Source organism: Caretta caretta, chromosome 1 (assembly GCF_965140235.1).
Source record: "Caretta caretta isolate rCarCar2 chromosome 1, rCarCar1.hap1, whole genome shotgun sequence".
NCBI classification, from domain to species: domain Eukaryota; kingdom Metazoa; phylum Chordata; order Testudines; family Cheloniidae; genus Caretta; species Caretta caretta.
The window spans coordinates 20,476,925-20,499,912 of NC_134206.1; the positions used below are offsets into that span (position 1 = coordinate 20,476,925).

At 43.8% G+C, this 22,988-nt stretch overlaps 1 non-coding gene across 1 annotated transcript; it reads left to right on the plus strand.

Annotated features, from left to right (window-relative positions):
• Positions 1-807: 807 nt before the first annotated feature.
• Positions 808-992, plus strand: LOC125630727 (U2 spliceosomal RNA). Its single transcript, XR_007354775.1, has one exon. It is a non-coding gene; the product is annotated as a U2 spliceosomal RNA (small nuclear RNA).
• The last annotated feature ends 21,996 nt before the right edge of the window (positions 993-22,988 follow it).

Sequence of the window (22,988 nt, forward strand, 5' to 3'; positions counted from 1 at the left end):
ATCGTGAAGGGTGAATGCAGCTCCCAAAGCCAGGTTTTAGCAACATATAGTGTTCTATCCGTGCCTGAAATGCTAGCCATCTGGTGCACTGACAGGGTCTTAGCACATCCCATACTTAGTCCCACATGCTTCGTTGTTACTGACCAAATGAACCAAGTTCAGAAAATGATGAATGTCTCACTTGTACAGTAAATTAATCCTAGCAATTTTCCTTCCATGGCTGTTTGTTGTTTTCTGTTTACTCATATATAAAGGAAGGAGGAAGTGACAATTAAATTGAAACAGACTGGAACTGATTTTAACAACTTTGGGGAAGACAGATTTGGCCATTTGAAGTCTTCATGAACAGTGGGGCTTAAAGGGACACTCTCAAAAAATGTAGGTCTCACTTTTGGGTTTTGTTACCTAGAGGGTTTTATGAGAGAGGAACAGAAATGTCTTTATTCAATGGAGCCAGTTTACTAAAAAAAAAGGAACTTCACTGTGAAATTGATATTATAGTGTAAAGGGAAGTGAAAAGTTAGACACTCAGATACAATAGTAATAAGTATCAGAGGATAGATAGCAGAGAGAGAGAGAGATTTCACTGTCCTAGCTGAGTGAAATACAAAAAGTAAACAAATTTATATCATCAAATGTTAATGAGATTTTAAAACTGTTTCAGCTATGATACTTGTTCTTAATAGCCCTATTAAAAGATTTTGTTTAATACTGTTCAAGAGGTTTGTTCTATCATTTTCTTGGGAGCCTTCAGTGGTTGATGTTACATTAGTTAAGACGTGAAGATCTTGGAAGTTTTTATCATTGTTTGCTTCTTGGCTTGGCTAAAATCAAGTATCTGTTCTTATCAGTTTAATATCTGATACTTCCCTTACCTGGGCACTGTGTATTAAATGGAGTGTTGGAACTGAAACCTTGATTTAAGTCATTGATGTTAATCACGTTTTCATTTATACTTTATAGTATATTTTTTAAAGAAATGCTGATTCTCATTGGTAGGTAACCATTAAAATGTGATGATTTGCAACTAAATATAGCCTTTAGACTAAATGTGGTGTTTTCTTCTGCTAATCAGGAGCATACACTATGATTAAGTTTTTACTTGGGATTTGTGTCAAGCTCTGTCTGGATGAAAATTCAAATTCAGTTAAAAATGACCAAAAACAGATTTTTACCCTTAAATGTGCTGGATATACAAGAAAAAAAGTTCATAAAAAAGTTTATCAGAACATGTTTTGCTTTTAAAACTAACTGACTTATTAGACAAAGGAAGTATTATCTGTCATTGAACTGATTATTTCTGATCACTATGTCCTTCAAGATTTTAAAACTACTAGCTCTCATCCTCTCACACTGAATGCTTATTCATAGATTCGCAAAAAGAAAAGGAGTACTTGTGGCACCTTAGAGACTAACCAATTTATTTGAGCATGAGCTTTCGTGAGCTACAGCTCACTTCATCAGATGTTGAAGTGAGCTGTAGCTCACGAAAGCTCATGCTCAAATAAATTGGTTAGTCTCTAAGGTGCCATAAGTACTCCTTTTCTTTTTGCGAATACAGACTAACACGGCTGTTCCTCTGAAACCTATTCATAGATTGGAAGAGGAAACTGCTTTTTCAACTCCCAACTCACTTCTTAACTTTGAAAGAACTAAACGAACTAGTCACTGAACTGAACCAATTGAATAAACTGAAATGAAGAAAATATTTTCACTGCACCTGCAGAGGAGGCTACTGCTGTCAAAAGCTGGTTTAGTATTTCAGCAAACAGGGTTTCAGGTGGTTAGCCAGTGACTACTGCCAGTTCAGCAGTATGACTTTTTTAAAGCTTGGAGGTAAATATGTACTGCTTAATATTATTGTTTGTATTTAACGTAAATGATTTTAATAGATTATAAGTTTAGGCTATCAAATTCAAATGTCATTGTAAATAGCTTTTGTTAAATAAATAAACCTGTTTCTCATTTAAATAAAAAGTCCAATTTAAATTTTAAAAATCGGATTTTTTAATAAAATTAAATGCTGCTATTTTTATCCACCCTGGTGCTCGGCATGGAGTGGCTCCACTACCATTCTTTGACTTGGATAAGAAGATTCTCCTTCTTCCACTGGGAGCGTTCCCCAGTACTCAGCTGAGCTAGTCAGGTTGAGCGCTGTAATAATAGCCAATGGAATCAGTGACTCACGTCAGGGTATAAAGTCTCAGTCTCTGATGGCAGAGTTGGATCATGTGACTGGGCTCAATACTTCTGACATGTCATATGGATCAGACTCCTCTGACTGTTTTTACAGGCACTGGGGAAAGGATTCTGACCTAAGGGACAAAGGATTATCCTGTAGGCCGGAACTGGGAGACAGAAAAGCCTGACCCAAAACTTCCTGTGTGATCGTGGATAACCCTCCGTGCCTTGCTTTCCACACATGTAGAAAGGGAAATGAGAAATTGTTACAATCTCTCTGGCACATTGTGTGGTTAAATAAGTTTCTGTTTGTGAGGAACTTTGGGACGTCCAGATGGAAGATGCTGTAGAATTGCAAAATACTGTTGATATTGAAGAGTAAGAGCAGCTGACCCCTAACGTGCACATCTGTGAAAATATCTTAGAATATTATTATATGCAACCAGGACCATATAACTAGGGTATCCATTGAAAATAAGTGGCACTATTCTGTTCGCATATTTAATTTTTCTGTATTCTAGCAAAGCCTTATGCTTTATTTTTGTTACGACTCTTATTTGATAAGCACAATACTAAGACTTTAGCACCATCTGCTGGAGATAGGATACAATGGTCACTTTTATATATAAAAAAAAGCAAATTACTTTTTGTAAAACACATACTTTATGCTGTTGCCTTCATCGAGTCTTTGGAATCTCCTGGAGGGACAGAGTCACCAGCACTGAGATGCTCAATCAGGCCAGTATACCAACACTCCTCAAACAGAGATGCCTCCTCTGGCTTGGGCATGTGAGCAGAATGAATGATGATCATTTCCAAAGCACATCCTCTATAGCGAACTGGCATTTGGAAAAAGACCCAAACAGTGCCCAAAATTGCATTTCAAGGGTGTGAGCAAGTGAGACCTCGAAGAAACGAATCTGGACGTGGATAACTGGGATGATCACACTCAGAACCGCAGCCTTTGGAAACGAGCTTAACAAAGATCTCCGGAGTTACAAGAGGAAGCCATCCAGCCTAGCAAAGGAGAAAAGAGCTTGCAGAAGGCAGAGTCCAAAGGGGCAAAACATCACCTTCAAATGTGTCAGCTGTGGCAGAGACTGTCTCTCTCAAGTGAGTCTCTTCAGCCACAGACATGGCTGCCATAAAAATAACTGAGTAAATTCTTTACTACTCAGAGGTGCATACCCATGGCCTCTTGAGACCGCAGGATGCGTGCCTACCAATGATTCATAGATGTTAAAGACAGAAGGGAACACCTAGCCTGACCTGTATAACACAACACAGGTCACAAAAAGAGTAGGTTCTGAGAAGGAGAAGAAGAAGAAGAAGAAGAAGAAGAAGAACCTTAATGAGACAGACAGACAGACAATAAATCTGTTTAGCTGTAGCTGAATCTAGCTGATGCGTATTCAGATGCTACCCTGTACCAGCAGTACCTCATGGCCAGCGGGATCAAAGACTGGGGACAGACCTAAAAAAGTCACAATACAGTCACCTGACTTTTGTCCATCTCCTGAAAGAGAAGATCAAACTAGGATACTCAGTCAGTCAGTTTCACACTGCCCCACAACCACCTATCGTTCTCTCCAACTGATTTACAATGCCCACTTGGTCTTAACTCTACACCCTCAAAACTGCAAAAAATTGCACACTTATCAACACAGAATAAAAACTTGAAATGCACTTTTCTCATATCAGTAACTTTTCAACACAATATAACTTTGACACACTATGTAGAATCTATTAATACCAAATAATTCTGCTTCCGATTTCTTACTACACAACAGAGCTACATATTCAGGCTAACAATTTCTATACATTGTACAATCACACGATTTCATAACAATGAACATCACAACATACATTCAAATTTGAGTCAAAATAACGTTAAAAAAATGGTAAGCAGGGAATTGCAAATGTATTTATGCCTCTGACAGTGAAGAAATTGTATGTAAAATACCTGCAGACGAACAGCATTTGTTAAAGCCCCAGGCTAAATGGGCAAATACCATACACCTATTTATTACACACAAAAACTATGTTAAAAGAACATTACTAAGGTTGCAGAGTTGAGCACTGAATAGTTAGGAAATGCCAGAATTTAGGTTATCTGTGCAACCTTAATTCAGCCCCCTTGTGCATACTCATTATGATACAATCTTTTTATTACTTGCTCACATACTACTTTTTCCATAGGACTCCTCCTGCCTCATTCAGTCCATGGAATGGATGGTGATTTATTTAATGAGCAGCTATTCAGTATCTGCTTGTATCCTCACTGTTCGATGTGTTCCCATAAACCATATTTACTGCACACTGTTCAATCTCTGCTCTGAAGACAGAATTAATAATTTTCTCATTGACTTTCCTATGGCATTCATCCCTCTGGTACCTGAGTGCTTCAGAACCATTAATTGGTTTCTATTTTTAACTCCCTGTGAGGTGAGGGGAGTGGTGTTATCTCCATTTTACAGATGAGGAACTGAGACAGGGAGATTAAGGTCAAAAGTGTCCACTAATTGTGGGTGCCCAATCTGAGACATCTAGCACCTGCGGAGTACAAAGCATTATATAGCACATGATATGTTTAAACCACAGCTCCCATTGATTTCCAGTTGCCACTGGGAGCGCTCGGCACTTCTGCAAATCAGGCCCCAGGGTCTCCCGTCAGGCAGCCAGACAATGAGGAACACACAATTAATGGTCACCTCTAAAAAGTTTGGTTTAAGTGACTTTCCTAGCATCCCACAGGGACTCTTTGGCCAAGGCAGAGATAGAATCCAATTTTCCAGGGCAGTCAACAGAGTAACTGATAGCAACAGTGGGCTGTCATCCTCTATGTGGACCAGCCATATAGGGAGATAAGATACACACTTTGCCAGTGGGTTTCACAGACATTTGCTGAGGACAGAGGAAACGTAAGACTCAAGAATCTTGGGTTCCACTCCAAGCTCTGGAGGGGAGTGTACTCTAGTCGGCACAAACTCTTCTGACCATTCTTCCAGTGTTTACCCCTGTTGCCCTGTCACCTCCAACCTGTCCCTGTTTCAGTCCTGCCTCTTTACCACTCCTGGTTCTTCATCCCAGTCCTATTGTCCTGACCTAGCCAATCCAAGTCTTCAATCCTCATGTTTATCATCTCAGTCCCAGTCTCTTTACCCAGCCATTCCCAGTTCCCTTCTCTCCACTACCTCCTTTTTTCCAGTCTCCTTGCCCAGCCAGTTTCAGTTGCCCCCCACCTGAACTCCCAGTCCCTGTCTGCCCCCCACCCCCACCAGCTACTTGTCTCAATCTACTATCCCTATACCAGGTCCACCTCTTGCCCCATGCTCATCTGAATCAGGCAACTTCCTCCTCCACACAGCATGGGTGTCAACTGTGGGAGCATTTAGCACAGCCTGGACAGCCAGGGGAAGGAGAGCAGATGGGAGAACAAACAAATGACAGGTGTTAGTCACATTGCTCAATGCACTCCTGGAATGTGCTCTGATACTTCAGTGATGAGCATGATATAAGAACCTATGTACAATAGAATAGCTCCTTGAGCTGGACTTGCCCTCCGTGGGGCTTGAACATGTCCATGGCCTCTTCTAGGCTCCTTGGGCTTGGCTCCTTCTTGAGTGGAGAAAAAAATACAGAGTAAATAAAATAAAATAAAACAAAATAAATCTCCTAAATGCCACTCAATTTTGGCACCACAATGAGACATCACTCAGTAAATTGTGCAGGTCTGTGAGCTGGAGCACCCGAACTGGGGAGGGGGAGTGGCAGGGTCAAAGGGCTACAGCCCCATCACTTTTTACTGGCCATAAGGGCGAGAGACAGGAGGAGGGACAGAAAGGAGTGAGCAGGGGACAGAGGCGGCATGGGAGCAGGACCTCAAGGGAAGAGGTGGGGCAGGGCCTCAGAGGAAAGGGCGGGGCGGGGGCGGGGCAACAGTTCAGGCACCACTCCCCCCATACACACACTTTTAGGAAACTTTCACCACTCCTCTCTCTGAACCTCCCTCTCCACTCTTACCTGAGGAACGGAATAGTTAACAATTTAAATCATCATCAATGGGCATCAGAGTTGAAACTTAGAGATGAATGAGGCAACTCACACCTCTCAGACTGGGCTCTCTGCAGACTTTTCTGCATGCCGTGCTGCTGCTGCACACCGGCCTTTTCTTTGCTCTACTAGAGGGATACCCAGAAGACTGCAAAACCAAGGCCTACAATGGCAATTTGGCAGGAGCTAGCGGCTGCGTGACATCTGTACATAACTTTCCATAGATGTTTATTAAACAGAGAAAAACACATAGTCAGTGACCGGTCTTTCTTTTCTTTGGCTCATTCTTGCCCCGCCCATGACGTAGGGCCAGAAATGGCCTCTTGTCCAAGTTAGCAACAGTGAAAACTCTCAGCTGAACAGCACTGTCCTCCTCTCACAGCTGTTGGAGGAGGGCAACCTCCTTTAGCCATCCCTTCTCTTTCAGCATAAGAAACACATTCCTTGATACACTGAAATGCTCCTTAAGGAAACAATTTGCCAATATTCCTGTAGTAATTTTCATCCAGAAAAATATGGTGTATGTTATTTTCCGTTTCATATATTACCTTGTCTGTCCATTCTTCTAACCTTATGTAAAACAAAATGTAAGAGCAATTGCTTGTCACTGCGTTCAAGATTGTAACAGATGTAGGTGATGCAGAAAAAAAGAAACCAGATATCACATAACTATACGCAGTTGATGCTTAGACACTTTTCTGATCCACTTTTATTTATTACTGGTATTACCGTAGCACCCCAAAACCCCATATGAGACTATGACTCATGGTTCTAGATTCTGTACCTGCCATGCAGTAGGAGATAATCCCTGCCCCCAAAGGGCTCATGGTCTAAATAGACAAGGCAGACAAAGGGTTGGGAAAAGAAGTATGATTACCCACATTTTACCGATGGAGAACTAAGGAATAGAGAGAACTAAGGAATGGAGAGATTTACTCAACGTTGTAAAAGTAAGAACTGAACGTAGATCCACTGCATCCCAGTCTAGTACCTTCAATGCAAAATCATTCTTCCTCTCAATGCTGGTGTTTGATTGCCACAATGTCTTTTTTTCCTGTCCAATATATCCCTAATTCCACTGCCAAAATATTACCCTTAAACGTGTAGACTCAGTTCATTGCCTTCCCTTCATCCCTATAAAGACTGAAGTTCTCTTCACCTTCAAGCCCCATCATCACATATTCTAATAGCTCTTCTTACACAGCGTCTTTCAGAGAGACATGCAAGTGGGAGATGGCTTCATGGTACGTTTTTTTTCCTGTTTCTATAAGCTGTCACGTAAACATTCTGGAAAGAGACATTCGGAGCTGCAGGCTCTGGGGACTCAAGTTGTGCTTGTCTGAGAGCGCATGAGCCCACGCAAAAAAAATCCCCGACTTATACTGCACAAGATCATCAATATCCCACTCTCGCTTGAATGGGCACCTCTAAAACGAGACTGGGCAGAAGCCAGAATTCAAGCGACCGCCAGGAAACTAATGTGCATCTATGGTGGTACGCACATGTGCCACACCACCATTGGAACGTGAGGACTCACACTTGTGAAAGTAGGAGCTTAGAAAAGGTTCTTACGAATTTCCAAACAGTCTAGTCACTTTGGGCAGTAGCTGCATCGGCGAGAAACTCCATTTGTGCATATGCGATTTTATTTTTCAGCAGTTACACAAAACATTATGAATATGGTAATGGCCACCATCTGGCTCAGTAAATATTACCTGCCAAAAAGAAAATGCAAACATTAGCAAAGTAAGGACAATTCATAATCAGCAGTTAGCCTGAGCCTCCCAATGTGGCACATACCAATTACAGGAAGTAATTAGGCTTTAGCTAAATCCCAGTGGAATTTATTAGCAGAAATCCTTGTAAAACATTTTATCCTGGCACATGTATTTTAATAATATTGAGGAAAATTGTGATTAAGAAGTAAAAAAGAAAAGCCAATTCAAGCATCTTCCATAACACAATTGCTTCCATCAAATCTGCATCTAGATCTCTCCCCCAACTTGCCATGAATTAAAGGCAGACACATAGGAACAGTTGTAATAGAGTAGTATCCACTTCTAACTAGATATAGGTCTGTGCTGGAGATGGTATGGATGAAAACAGTTGGTGAGATGGGTGAAAGCTTAAGTAAGTGGAAGCTTCTAATCAGTTTGAACCTAGCATGGATCTGCAGGTAAAGTTCTACCTTTCTTTACCAAGGGGACGAGATAAAGAATTACTCCTGTTCACCAGGAATGACTATATTCAAAGGGACAGGGAGCACCATGTGATACAGACCTACCTCTCAACTGCATAAGCACAGACCTCTAGCTCCATTCCCACATGGAGCTGTGGAACACCCACAGAAACACCCACAGGACACATTTCTGCTTTAAAAAAAGCTCTGAGACCAATATTAGCACAAAAACAGACACAGAAATAGCAGTCTCCTAGCAGCCTCCAGTAAAGAACCAAATAGCAACAACAGCATGGCCCCAGTCCAGAAAAGCTCTAAAACACATGCTTAACTTTACACACGAGTAGCTCCATTGAAATCAATGGGGCTTAGCCAATTGCTATTAAAGCCACTGGAAAGTATCCCACTGGCTTCAATCAGTTAGATCAGGCCCATGGGACTTCTCCAATGCTTAATGCTAAGCATGTGCTGAAGTGCTTTGCTGGATCAGGGCCTATGTCCTGAGTAGTATTTACATCCCTTTTGCATAGGTATAAATGGCTACCCAAAGCAGGACAGTGAAGAATCAGGCCAGGGAGTACAAAGTGGGTGCAGAATGTTACCATTCTAATAGGGTAGAATTTTACACATAACTTTGCACAAGGCTAAATGACTACACAAGGTGTAAGGCATGGGAGAGCCACCGTAACAACTAAACTCTTGTAGAAGGTAACTCAGACTAAAAATGAACTGGACCTTTTCTCATCTGAAAAAGCTAATAGATATAAAAGGTACAGGAACAACAATTAATATTATTGTTGATATTGAATTGTAGCTAGACACCACAGCCAGGGATCAGGGCCCAATTGTGCTAGGCACTGCACAAATAAATACTGTAACACAGAGAGCATCTCTACCCCAGTCAGTGCACAATCTAGTATCTAGACAATGGGCAACTGGTGAATAAACAGACAATCGGGAGGTGGGAAGACAAGATTAGGGACAGGTGTGCAAGCATAAATTAGTCAAAACAGCATCTCAACCAGTCACCAGCCTAACCAGTGCCAGGTGGCAGTGAATTGCAGGCATCACAGCAAAAGGAAATTTTAAAGAGGAATTTAAAAGAGGATAAGGTGATGGCTTTGAGAATATTGCTGGGGGGCGTTCCCAAGTAAAAGCAGTGGCATGGGAGAAAGCACAACAGTGTTTACAGGAAAAGTGGACAAACGGACAACATAGTCCTAACTGACGTCAAAAAGTTCCTACAGAAGTTAAAATTCCCCATATTGATAGAAAAATATAAAGTGACAATACATCATAAAGTTTAAAGGGGCATTACTCTGAGCAGAATCCAAGAAGCTATTAAATTGCTCCAAGGCCCTGATTCAGAAAAGCATTAAGCCAGTAGGATTTAAGCACATACTTAAAGATAAGCATATGCTAATTTCATCCTGGTAAAGCTGGTCTTGATGTACAACCTTTTCAAAAACCCTTGCATCTACTGTTAACACAACTGCAATCGTAGTCTTTCCCCAGGAAGGCAAAACTCAGAACTATTTAACTCTTCTTGCCCCATCTCCCTTCCTAATGTACAAAGTTCTAGCTAAAATATCTGCCAACACATTGCTTTTCCCCTGCTCTTCCATCAGTTATGCATACAGATATCTCTAGTTTAATGGCTTCAGTGGAGTTGCAACTATTTATACCAGGTATTTTGCTCATCATAAGGAATACATGTGGCATAGCCACACTGATACTGGTATACTTACTACATGCTAGCATTTTTATAGCTCAGTAACATGGTAAGGTATTTTCAATTGATATGAAGATAACTCCAGTGATGAGGAACTTTTTGTGTAAGAGCTTGACTCTGATCTAAATTATGGCAGGGTAAATCCAGAATAATTCTATTTCACATCAGCAGAATTACTTCAGATTTACACTGGTGTAACTGAAATCAAAATCTAGCCTCAATTTTCATGGCTAATTTTGAACTGAACATTCAAAGTAAATAGGCCGTAGTATTCAAAGCAAACCACTTGAGGGCTCTAGAGGACTTCTGTCTGCCACTTTTGCCTATTTATCAGACTGGTACATAGACTAGCAGATTAGGGAGAAACAACAAGGAGTCCTTGTGGCACCTTAGAGACTAACAAATGTATTTGGGTATAAGCTTTCATGGGCTAAAACCCACTTCATCAGATGCATGGAGTAGAACATACAGTAGGGAGGTATAAATACACAGCATATGAAAAGATGGTAGGTGCCTTACCAAGTGGGGGGTCAGTGCTAAAGAGACAATTCAATTAAGGTGGAAGTGGGCTATTCTCAACAGTTGACAAAAAGAGGTGGAAATCACTTTTGTAGTGCTAATGAGGCCAATGTAAACAAGGTGGCCCATTTCAAACAGTTGACAAGAAGGTGTGAATATCAGCAGGGGGAAATTAGTTTTTGTAGTGACCCATCCACTCCCAGTCTTTGTTCAGGCCTAATTTGATGGCGTCCAGTTTGCAAATTAATTCCAGATCTGCAGTTTCTCATTGGAGTCTGTTTTTGAAGGTTTTTTGTTGAAGAATTGCCCCTTTTAAGTCTGTTATTGAGTGACCAGGGAGATTGAAGTGTTCTCCTACTGGTTTTTGAATGTTATAATTCTTAACATCTGATTTGTGTCCATTTATTCTTCTGTGTAGAGACTGTCCGGTTTGGCCAATGTACATGGCAGAGGGGCACTGCTGGCACATGATGGCATATATCACATTGGTAGATGTGCAGGTGAACGAGCCCCTGATGATGTGGCTGATGTGGTTAGGTCCTATGATGGTGTCCCTTGAATAGATATGCAGGCAGAGTTGGCACCAGGCTTTGTTGCAGGGTTTGGTTCCTGGGTAAGTGTGGTGTGTAGTTGCTGGTGAGTATTTGCTCCAGGTTGGGGGGGCTGTCTGGGTGTTCACCTGGGTGACTTCCTGCTTCTGGATATCCAAATAGCCTTGGTTGCACAGACAAAAAAAAATCCTGTTTGCTTCTATGACTGGAGAGGATGCTGCATTCCCTCCTCTCCAATTCAAACTTAAGCACCGTGCCTCATGCATTCATAACGCCCAAGTACGAGTTCCGTAGTTCTCCGCACCTCAGTTTCAAGCCACTGACCTTTAAAACTCAGCAATTGGTTCAGAACACGGCAGCGCCTCCTGCTCAGCCGTGCAGCTTGCTGAGAGCACCTCAGCCCCAGCACTCCGCTCTGTCCACTGGGTCCCTGTAGAAAACCAGGTCAGAGTCAAGGGTTTGACCCTGACTGTCAAAGCCCTGCATAAAATTAACCCAAATTACCTGTAGGACCTTCTCACTTTCATAGAACCATAGAACTGGAAGGGATCTCAAGAGGTCATCTAGTCCAGTCCCCCGCACTCAATGCAGGACTAAGTATTATCTAAACCAGGGGCGGGCAAACTTTTTGGCCTGAGGGCCACATCGGGTTTCCGAAATTGTATGGCGGGTCGGTTAGGAAGGCTATGCCTCACCCAGCCAGGCATGGCCCGGCCCCCAGCCCCTATCCGACCCCCCCTGCTTCTCGCCCCCTGACGGCCCCACCGGGACTCCTGCCCCATCCAACCCCACCTGTTCCCTGTCCCCTGACAGCGCCCCCGGGACCCCTGCCCCATCCACCCCTTCCTGTTCCCTGACCACCCTCGGACCTCCTACCCCTGACTGCCCCCTGCCGCCCCATCCAACCCCCCCTCCTTCCTGACTGCCCCCCCGGGACCCCTGCTCCCATTCGACCCCCCTGTTCCCCGCCTTCTGACCACCCCGACCCCTATCCACACCCCCACCCCCTGACCACCACCCCGAACTCCCCTGCCCTCTGTCCAACCCCCCCTGCTCCCTGCCCCCTTATCGCGCTGCCTGGAGCACCAGGACAGGCAGCCGCATGCCCGGCTGGAGCCAGCCACGCCAGCACACAGCACAGAGCACCGGGTCAGGCCACGGCTCTGCAGCGGCATTGCCCAGCAGGAGCTCGCAGCCCTGCCACCCAGAGCATTGTTCTGGCGTCAGAGTGAGCTGAGTCTGCGGAGGAGGGGAAACAGCAGGGGAGGGGCTGGGGGCTAGCCTCCTGGGCCAGGAGCTCAGGGGCTGGGCACGAAAGTCCCATAATGTGGCCCGCGGGCCGTAGTTTGCCTACCTCTGATCTAAACCATCTCTGACAGGTATTTGTCTAACCTGCTCTTAAAAATCCCCAATGATGAAGATTCCACAACTTCCCTAGGTAATTTATTCCATTGCTTAACCACTCTGACAGTTAGGAAGTTTTTCCTAATGTCCAACCTAAACCTCCCTTGCTGCAATTTAAGCCCATTGCTTCTTGTTTTATCCTCAGAGGTTAAGAAGAACAATTTTTCTCCCTCCTCCTTGTAACAACCTTTTATGTACTTGAAAACTGTTATCATGTCCCCTCTCAGTCTTCTAGGTCATGTTATCTAGACTTTTAATCATTTTTGTTGCTCTCCTCTGGACTTTCTCCAATTTGTCCACATCTTTCCTGAAATGTGGCGCCTAGAACTGGACAGAATACTCCAGTTGAGGCCGAATCAGCACTGAGTAGAGCAGAAGAATTACTTCTTGTGTCTTGCTTACAACACTTTGTGTGCTCACGACTTCCCACAATAGCTACATTCCACTGGAGCCATGGAACTGCAGCCAGGATAAGCACAAACCTTAGCACCTTCCGAGCAAGATCTGAAACTCACTTCTTTGATCAGCCTTCCCATAGTAACACCATGCAACCCAAGAATGTCTTTGAGTCATGTCTAGCTGTATTTGCTTTTCTTTAAAAAAAATTAATTTTAGCTGCTTGGAGCCTATGGTGATGAGCGTGGTATCAATCCCTAAATAGATCTTGGTTTGCACACCACATATTCTCATATATTCACAGACTTTAAGACCGAGGGGACCATTGGATCATTTAGTGTGACCTCCTGTAAAACACAGGCCATAGAATTTCACCCGATCACCCCTGAATTGCGTCCAATAACTTGTGTTTGGCTAAAGTCTAACTTCCAGTAAGGCATCTGAAGTCATGAAGGAATTGAGAATTCACCACTTCCCTTGGTAGTTTGTTCCAATGGTTAATTACCCTCCCTGATACAAATCTATGCCTGCTTTCTAATTTAGTCTTGTCTGGCTTCAGCTTCCAGCCACTGGCTCTTGTTATGCCTTGCTCTGCTAGATTATAGATAAGGATGGAATCTGTCATGGAGGCACAGAAGTGACGGGTTTTGTGACTTTCTGTGACTTCTGCAGCAGCCAGTGCTGACTCAGGGGCTGCCCTGGGCCAGCAGCAGCAGTTTGGATGTGTTGTAGGGGGTCAGGGCTAGGGGCAGGGGCTCGGGGGTCCGGGAGCACTTACCTCAGGGTAGGGGGTTCCCCAGCTCCCACTGGTATGGCCCTGCAGCTCCTAGGCGACAGAGGGGCCAGGGAGCTCTGTGCACAGCCCGTGCCCACAAGCCCCATCCCCACAGCTCCCATTGGCTGCGGTTCCTGGCCAATGGGAACTGCGCAGCCAGTGCTTGTGGCCCAGTGGTGGAAGCAATATGTGGAGCCTCCTGACCCCTCCACCGCCTAGGAGCTGCAGAGACATGCGGAGCCAGGTAAGAAGCCCCTGCCAATCCTCCCCCGGCCAGCACCAGCAGGGGTCCTGGGCTCTCCCCCACCCCCCGCACCAGTGGGGGTCCTGGGCCGTGCACCACTGCCCACCCCACGCCCCCAGCACCAACAGGGTCCTGGGCCACCTCCCCCAGCACCTGTGGTGCCCCCAGACCACCTCCCCCCCCAGAGCACCCGTGGCCCCCGATCCAAGTTTTAGTTAGGGGTATATAGTAAAAGTCATGAAGGGGTCAGAGGCCATGAATTTTTGTTTACTGCCCGAGACCTGTCCATGACTTTTACTAAAAATATCCGTGACTAAAATGTAGCCTTAATTATAGAGCACTTTAGTACCTGGTGTTTTCTCCCTGTGAAGGTACTTATACACTGCAATCAAGTTACCTCTTGATCTTGATAAGCTAATAGATTCAGCTGTTTAAGACTCTCACTATAAGGCATTTTTTCCAGCTCTTGAATCATTTTTGTAGCTCTTCTCTGCACACTTTCTATTTTTTCCACATCCTCTACAATCAGTGACGTACACACAGCTCACGTACCTTGTGGCAAGCTTAACCTAAATTCTGTGGCAAGGCCCTGGGTTTTGGTGATGCAGCAAAATGAAAATTCTGTGGAAGACTCAGGTGAATTCAAAATTGAGATTTGCGTTAAATCAAATATGAAAATGAATAATTGACCCATTGACTCAGCCATTGTGATGTACTTATTTTGATAAGAAAATCAATGTCTTATGCTGCTCCAAGTTTCAATGAGTAACAGATTTTTCTTTTGACAGTGCCTAACTGCATTGGAAAAGCTCTTAAGAAAGGAGCTAGAGGTTTTGGCAGCTGTGGAGGACAACCGGGGCTTTTGGGACCCAGAAGGCATAAGAAGCAATTTGGAGAATTTGGCACTCAAGAGGTGGTAGCGGTTTTTCGATAGTACTATATGGTCTAGCCTTAATGAAAGGGTCAACATCACAGTAAAGTCATTCCATTGTCAGGAAGCACTCTGCCCCAGCTGGCTAGAGGAAGTGTCCATACCCTTGCCAGCTGTTCCAGACTATCCCAATCACCAAACTGTTGGAGACAGGGGCTGTCTCTTGCTATGCATCTGTACAGTGCCTAGCACAATGCGGGCCCTGATAGCGAGAAGGGGCCTCTGAGCTCAACCGCACCATAAACAATAATAATAAATTATATCAGCCCTGGAGCTCAGATGTGTGTTCAGTGCACAATGCACCACTTCAAGCAGTGGGAAATTTCTTTCTACCAGTTCCTCCAAATTACTCCTCTCCTATTTAAATCACTCGCAGAGGCTGCTTAGTCACGGTCCTCAACTTACTGTGCAAACCTGTGACATTTGTTTTGCTAGCACTTCAAGGGCACAGTGACCTTTTGGTGCTGAAAAGGAAATCTAGATAAAATCACTAATTAATGACGAACTTTGAATCACTCCTCCCAGGCGCATGAATAGACAAAGAAGCTAAAGGTCTGGCTATCAAACTGAAGAGTGGGTTTTCTTCATAGGGCAAGCATGGTTGTTAAAACCACCCCAAATGCTGGTAACTGCTTTATATCTCTTTATTAAAGTGTTTAGAGGCAACTGTATCTAATCTGTAAAGTGGGGTTCCGCTATGAAAAGTCACTATGTAAAAATGACACCTTATTACTTAGCCACTGGTGAGAAAACAGGGAGGGGGGGTCTCATGAAAATTGTCATTTCTGTTTTTCATTGAAATTTAATTTTTGCCTAAAATTTCCAACCAGGCCTTCTTCTCAGATCTGCCCATTGCGTAGATTCAGAGCCCTCTCCTTTCAGCGCTACAGAGCGCACCCAGATAAAAGAAAGAGCATGGTTCCATTGCTTTCTGGGTATCGACAACAGGATGGTTTACTAAGAATCGAATGAATTTCACCTGCCAAACCCCCAGAAGGAAATGGGACAGTGCAGCTGGAACTCAAGGCAGAATTTGGCCTGTAGAACTTTATTACTTGCCGGTGATAGTCCAGATATCCAATCGTCCTGTAACGAGGTGCAGCTGGGCCCCTCTAGCCCCTGCTGCGCCCACAAACCAGCCAGAGACCTCTGCATTGGTGCAATCACCCCTGCTCTTTATTTAGTTTACTGTCCCACAACCTTGTAGCTACAAATAGCCTCAGTCTTACAGAGACGCACTCCCATGCCCTCTAACTCCCTGGGTTCTCCCTTTCCACTCTCCCCCTGGCTTCTTTCCTACAGCCTTTATGTAGCCCCTGGCTAACGAGGCCCCTGGCTAACAAGTTCCCCATTTGCCAATCAGGCCTGGGCTTACTCAGCCAGCTCCAATTCCCCATTCTTGACTGGAGCTGGTGTGACAGAGGCCTGGCTCAGTTTTCCTTAGCCAGCACCCTGTCACACACCTCCCCTGTGATGAACTGCCAGGTTCATCCTTCCTCATCCTCTCCGCCCCCTGCCAGTGGGGTTTGTCCAGGGGAGTCTCTCCCCTTCTTTTGGGTGATCCCCAGAATCATTTCGGAGGGGTTCCTTCATCTCCTACCCTCAAAAAGTACGCTTTGCGGGGGGTGGATGCCCCCATAGCTTTACCACCACCCACAGGTCCTTACACCAGTCGCACCCCTGCGGGCATCCCTTCTCCTTTATCCTCTTCTCTTCCGGTAGGGGGTTGAGGGTCAGTCCCGATCTTCTCCAGGACACCACGGGCCTCAGGTTCTCCCAAGCACCAAGCGGGGTCCGTGTCTCCTCGCCCGGGAGCTGCGTTGTAGGGAGCTCCAGTTGCCCCTTTTCTCCCTCTAAGAGGCTTGGGCTGGCCATCTCTGTCTAAGCTGTCATGGGACACGAGGGAAGGTGCTCTCATGGACAGGTAACTGGTTAAAAGATAGGAAACAAAGGGTAGGAATCAATGGTCCGTTTTCAAAATGGAGAGAGGTAAATAGTGGTGTCCCCCTGGGGGTTGTACTGGGATCAGATCTATTCAACATATTCATAAATGATCTGGAAAAAGGGGTCAACAGTGAGGTGGCAAAATTTGCAGATGATACAAAACTACTCAAAATAGTTAAGTCCCAGGCAGACTGCGAAGACCTACAAAAGGATCTCTCAGAACTGGGTGGCAGGGCAACAAAATGGCAGATGAAATTCAATGTTGAGAAATGCTAAGTAATGCACATTGGAAAACATAATCCTAACTATACATATAAAATGATGGGGTCTAAATTAGGCATTACCACTCAAGAAAGAGATCTTGGAGTCATTGTGGATAGTTCTCTGAAAACATCCACTCAATGTGCAGCAGCAGTCAAAAATACTAACAGAATTTTGGGCACCATTAAGAAAGGGGTAGATAATAAGACTGAAAATATCATATTGCCTCTATATAAACCCATGGTACGCCCACATCTTGAATACTGTGTGCAGATGTGGTCACCCCATCTCAAAAAAGATATATTGGAATTGGAAAAAGTTCAGAAAAGGGCAACAAAATTTATTAGGGGTATGGAATGGCTCCTGTATGAGGAGAGATTAATAAGACTGGGACTTTTCAGCTTGGAAAAGAGACTACTAAAGGAAGATGAAGTCTATAAAATCATGACAGGTGTGGAGAAAGTAAATAAGGAAGTATTATTTACTCCTTCTCATGACACAAGAACTAGGGGTCACCAAATGAAATTAATAGGCCACAGGTTTAAAACAAACAAAATAAAGTATTTTTTCACACAATGCACAGTCAACTTGTGGAAGTCCTTGGCAGAGGATGTTGTGAAGACCAAGACTATAACAGGGTTCAAAAAAGAACTAGATAAGTTCATGGAAGATAGGTCCATCAATGGCTATTAACCGGGATGGTGTCCCTAGCCTCTGTTTGCCAAAAGTTGGGAATGGGCGACAGAGGATGGATCACTTGATGATTACCTGTTAGTTCATTCCCTCTGGGGGATATGGCATTGGCCACTGTTGAAAGACAGGACACTGAACTAGATGGACCTTTGGTCTGCCCAATATGGCCATTTTATGTTCTCCCCCGCACCTCCTTCCCCTCTTTCTATCCTACCTGGGCTCTATTGCCTAGGGTTTTGTGTTCGCTTCCCCAAGGACCCTGCTCTTCTTCCTTACCGGGGCTTCTCAGTCTAGGGGTCCCCAGGCCCTTCTTCAGGGAACCTTTCCTTTTCCTTCCAGGGAGAGGGCCCCAGTCTGTACCCAACACAACAGGGTATGGTAACCCCTCTACTACCTGAACCAGTTCCATTTAAATCTGCCCCACACTTCTAGGGGCACCTGGGTCATCGGAAAGTATTTCCTGCCAGTGGATACACTCCGGGGCCATCCGTGCACCTGGAATTATCCACTGCGGTTTTACCAGCCCCCTGTGGACGAGCAAGCAGGCTGAAGTCATATCCACCAGGCCCCTCTGGGGTTTCCTTCCCACCCTCACCGGGATGGTGGACAACCTCTGCCCCCTTTCCTGCCCTCCAGCATTAGTCCAGCCGCAAAATTCGTCCCACCCACATTCCATGTCTGGGTAGTCTCCCTTTTCATGTCCTGGCCGCCTGCACTGTCAACAAACGATCACACCGGCTCTATTGGGAGCTCCTCAGGGTTCCTCCTTCTTCCTCTCCAGGCCTTTCCCAGGGAGAGGTTCCATCGATTTCTTCCCCCACTCTATGAGCTTATAGGGTCAGCCCTCCCTTTGGGGGATGTCTGCCTCCATGTATTCCTTGGTCAGCTTGACCACTGCATCGACTGTACTTGCCTGATGTCGCCTGACCCAGAATCAGATAGTATCAGGGAGGCCCTGTAGCAATTGTTCTAGGACTAGGGTGTCCATTATTTCCCCCACCATTTGCGTCTCAGGCCTCAGCCAGCGGGTGGTCCCGTTCATCAATCTCTGGGCGAATGCCCAGGGCCACACAGCCCCCATCCATTGGGTCAACTGGAACTTTTGGCGGTATTTCTCTGCCGACAAACCCACCCGGTCTAGGACAGCCACCCTCACCGCCTCATAGTTCCTGGCCTGTTCATCACTCGATGCCACGTAGGCCACTTGAGCTTCGCCTGCTAGGTAGGGAGCCAGACGTAGGGCCCAGGTAGCCCTATCCCATCCGGCACCCGTGGCTACCCGCATGAACGTACCAAGGAAGGCATCCGGGTCATCCACTGGCCCCATTTTACAGAGTCCCAAGCTTGGCGGCCAGGTGCCTTCCCCTACTGTGGGACTCACCATTTGTTGCAGGAGTTGCTGGTGCACGCTGGCCTGCTCTCTTATAAAGTCCTGTAGGCTTTTCTGCTGTTCTTCCTGCCTGGTTAGCAAAGCCTGTCTCTTGGCCTGGTGGGACTATTTGCAAATAGTGACAATTAAAGGCTTTCGTCTTAGCACGATGACAACTTTTTTTTCCAGAGGTCTAAAAGAAACTTTGGAGTCCAAGGGATGGAAGTTTAAAATACCAGCAAGCAGCATCATGAAACATAGCCTTTCCATGTCAATGGTTATACTACAGAAAATGTTACCAGATAGCTTGAACAGGACCCTACTTCCTAATCTGGAGGCCAATCCAGAATTTTTTGCACACCCAAAAATTCCATGGAGGACATGGACACTCAGGGAGTGCAAGATCAGGCTGTTAATGTTTGCTTCCCCTTGAGATCCTAACTTCTTCGCCAAATAAAGTATGTCACCACCACAGATTTTTTGAAAGAAAAGGGAAAAAATCCCACACACGGCCCCTTTTAAATTTAGTAGAAATATTGCTCAGCTCCATCCTCATATTCTTCTTTTAGGGACACATCTTGCTCTTCTTACTCAAGCTTTAGTGGGGCAGAGAGAATGGTCTAGTGTGTTTCTCCACCAGTGGGTCATGAATCCCAAGTTGGTGGGGGGAGGGTGTTCAAATTGAAAATGTTATTCCGATCTAAAGCAAAAAAAAAATATTGCTCCACCACTCCCCGCACACCCTTACTCTTCAAGATCAAGTAGTCTCGTCAAGCTCTCGAAACACAGACACAAATAAATTACTTAGACTTATCATTGATACATTTTCATAGTAAATGAAAGGGAGTGGTGAAGTTTTACTTTGAATAAGGAGTTGCCCACCTGACATAGATGAAAAATATTGGTCTGGTGGATAGGGCACAAATCAGGACTCAGGAGACCTTACTTGAGCTGGTAGGACATGATTGTCTGAGACGGGCTTTGGAGCTGTGCTCCGGCTCTGCTCCAGCTCCAGGAAAAAACCTGCAGCTCCACGCTCCAGCTCCTGGCTCTGCTCCAAAGCCCTGGTCTGAGATGCTGAAAATTCTAGTCAGACCAGTCCCTGGGCATGCAAGATTGGACCCCTGATATTTCCAACATGTTTGCTTACATGTCACTCAATTTTTATCCATCTCATATTCTTTAAAGAATCAGCCAACATATTTTTATTATTCCTGTTGTCAGTAACTGCAGGATTACCTTCCATTTGTGCATTGTTGCCAAAACCAGTTTATTCACAGGCAAAGAACCAATGTTTTACAATTATTTCTGTACCTTTTTTTTCCTAACATTAAATGGATGACTCATTATTAAATTAATAATTAGAATGCATCAGATCAATTTCAGCCTCAGGTCTTCAAGACATTAGGGAGCCTAATCCAGCAAAGCCCACTGAAGTCAGTGGAAAGACTCCTTTGCTTTCAATGTGCTTTGAATAAGGCCCAGACTTTTTAAATCATGGGATATCAAAAACACTCGATATTAGTTGTGATCCCTTTGTTAGTCTCATCAGTCAATCATCATTATAGAAAAATATGTTTCCACCATTTAAAAATAAAGGGGTTCTTATTATTTTGCACCTATTTCATCATCTTTACTGCATATAAAAATTAACCCATTTGTATATTCATTTCCAGAGACGATTTTGGTCAAACAATACAACATGCATAAAATATTTCAGCCACAAAACAGAACTTTGCAAATTTGATGTATTACCTGGGCCCTTTTTAAAAGTTATTTAAAAAAAAGTTATTTTGAATGATTTAATAATAGATCCTCATAAGGAAACATATATATTTCAGTGAAGAATAAAACCAGCTGGGAAATGTATCTCTATCTATTTGTATTAAAAGGAACACAATACTTCTTTAAAAAAAACAAAAGCTAAAAAGGATCAATTTTAGTTCTCAAAAAAGAAGACAGTGACTTCTTGTAAAAGCACATTGGACACAATACCCTGTTCAGTTATAAAAAATTTTATTTGGACCAACACTCAATATTGGGCTTTTAAATAGTTATAGTAATTTCCCAACAGTATTTAAATGTAAATGGGGCTTCTGTATGGTATTTACATTATGACTATATTATTAAGCTTGTGCAAACCTGCAAAAATAAAAGCCCACACAAAACGCAGAGAACATAACACAGCCTTTCAGCTGCAGTAGGTGGCGCTATTCAATCTGGAAATGATCCAATCACCTTCACTTCAAGGCATGCAGTGTGGCACACAATTCTTTTTTTTAAAGTTGCATAGAAGTCCTTTGTTTGGTTTTTGTCAGGGGGAAACAATTGTTTAGATCAACTCAACCATTGTTAGCTGCTTTAGTGTTGTCAGACACTCAGTTTGCTTTGCAATAACTGTTGTGCAGATTACCTCTAAAATACTTCTATACCAGAAATATATTAGCACTGTAAGTGAACACTAATTTTAAAATATATTCAGTGGGCCAAATCCCGAAGTTCTTAAGTAAGATTCTCATTTAAGGCAATGGGAGTTTTGCCTGAGTATGGACTGAGTAAAAGGTGAGAAAAGCATTTCTAGCTTTGGCTCAGTGAGCCTGATCCAACTCTTGCTGAAGTCAACAGAAAGAGTCCTTTTATAACCTCAGTAGAAGTAAGATCAGGCTGCTACATTGGTTTTATACCAGCATAACTCGTAACTCCACTCATTTCAACAGAGTTGCTTCTCACACTGATGTGAGAGGAGCATCAGACCCAATGAGACTGATTTTCTATCTCCCTGCATTTTGTTTAGTCATTTACACAAGGGCAGAGTGCAAAATGAGTGTAAAATGCTACAAAGTCAGCATTTTACACCCTCTTTGAACAGATGTCAATGCCTACACAAGGTGCAGGGCAATGGAGAATGAGAGTCAGTACCTTCTCAACCTCTCTGGCCACTCAGTAACAGACTTAAGGGTGGCAATTTTGCAACAGAAAAGCTTCAAAAACAGACTCCAATGAGAAACTGCTGAGTTTGAATTAATATGCAAACTAGATACCATTAACTTGGGTTTGAATTGAGACTGGGAGTGGCTGAGTCATTACACATATTGAATCTATTTCACCATGTTAAGTATCCTCACACCTTCTTGTCAACTGTCTAAATGGGCCATCTTGATTATCACTACAAAAGTTTTTTCTCCTGCTGATAATAGCTCATCTTAATTAATTACAAAAAGAAAAGGAGTACTTGTGGCACCTTAATTAATTAGCCTCTTACAGTTTGTATGACAACTCCCACCTTTTCATGATTTTCTGTATGTATATATATATATAATCTTCTTACTATATGTTCCATTCAACACATCCAATGAAGTGGGCTGTAGCCCATGAAAGCTTATGCTCAAATAAATTTGTTAGTCTCTAAGGTGCCACAAGTACTCCTTTTCTTTTAACTGGTATATTGTAATTCTTCTCTTCCAAAGTCCATTCCTGAAGACCTCAGTTAGTCCTTATTTGGGCAAAACTCCCATTGAAGTCAGTGGGAATTTTGCCTGAAATAGTATAAGGATTCCAGTGATTATAAATTTTCATATGCAGGGTTTCAGCAGCCTGAGAGACAAATAAAATTGCTCAATAAAAAGTTCAGGTGAAAACATACCCCTTATTAATGTATTAAAGTCAATGGGCCAACCCTCCCTTGTACACCCAAAATTTCCCTTAAATCACTGGGAGTGTTGAGTGTGCAAAGGATTCAGGATCATGCCTCAAGTC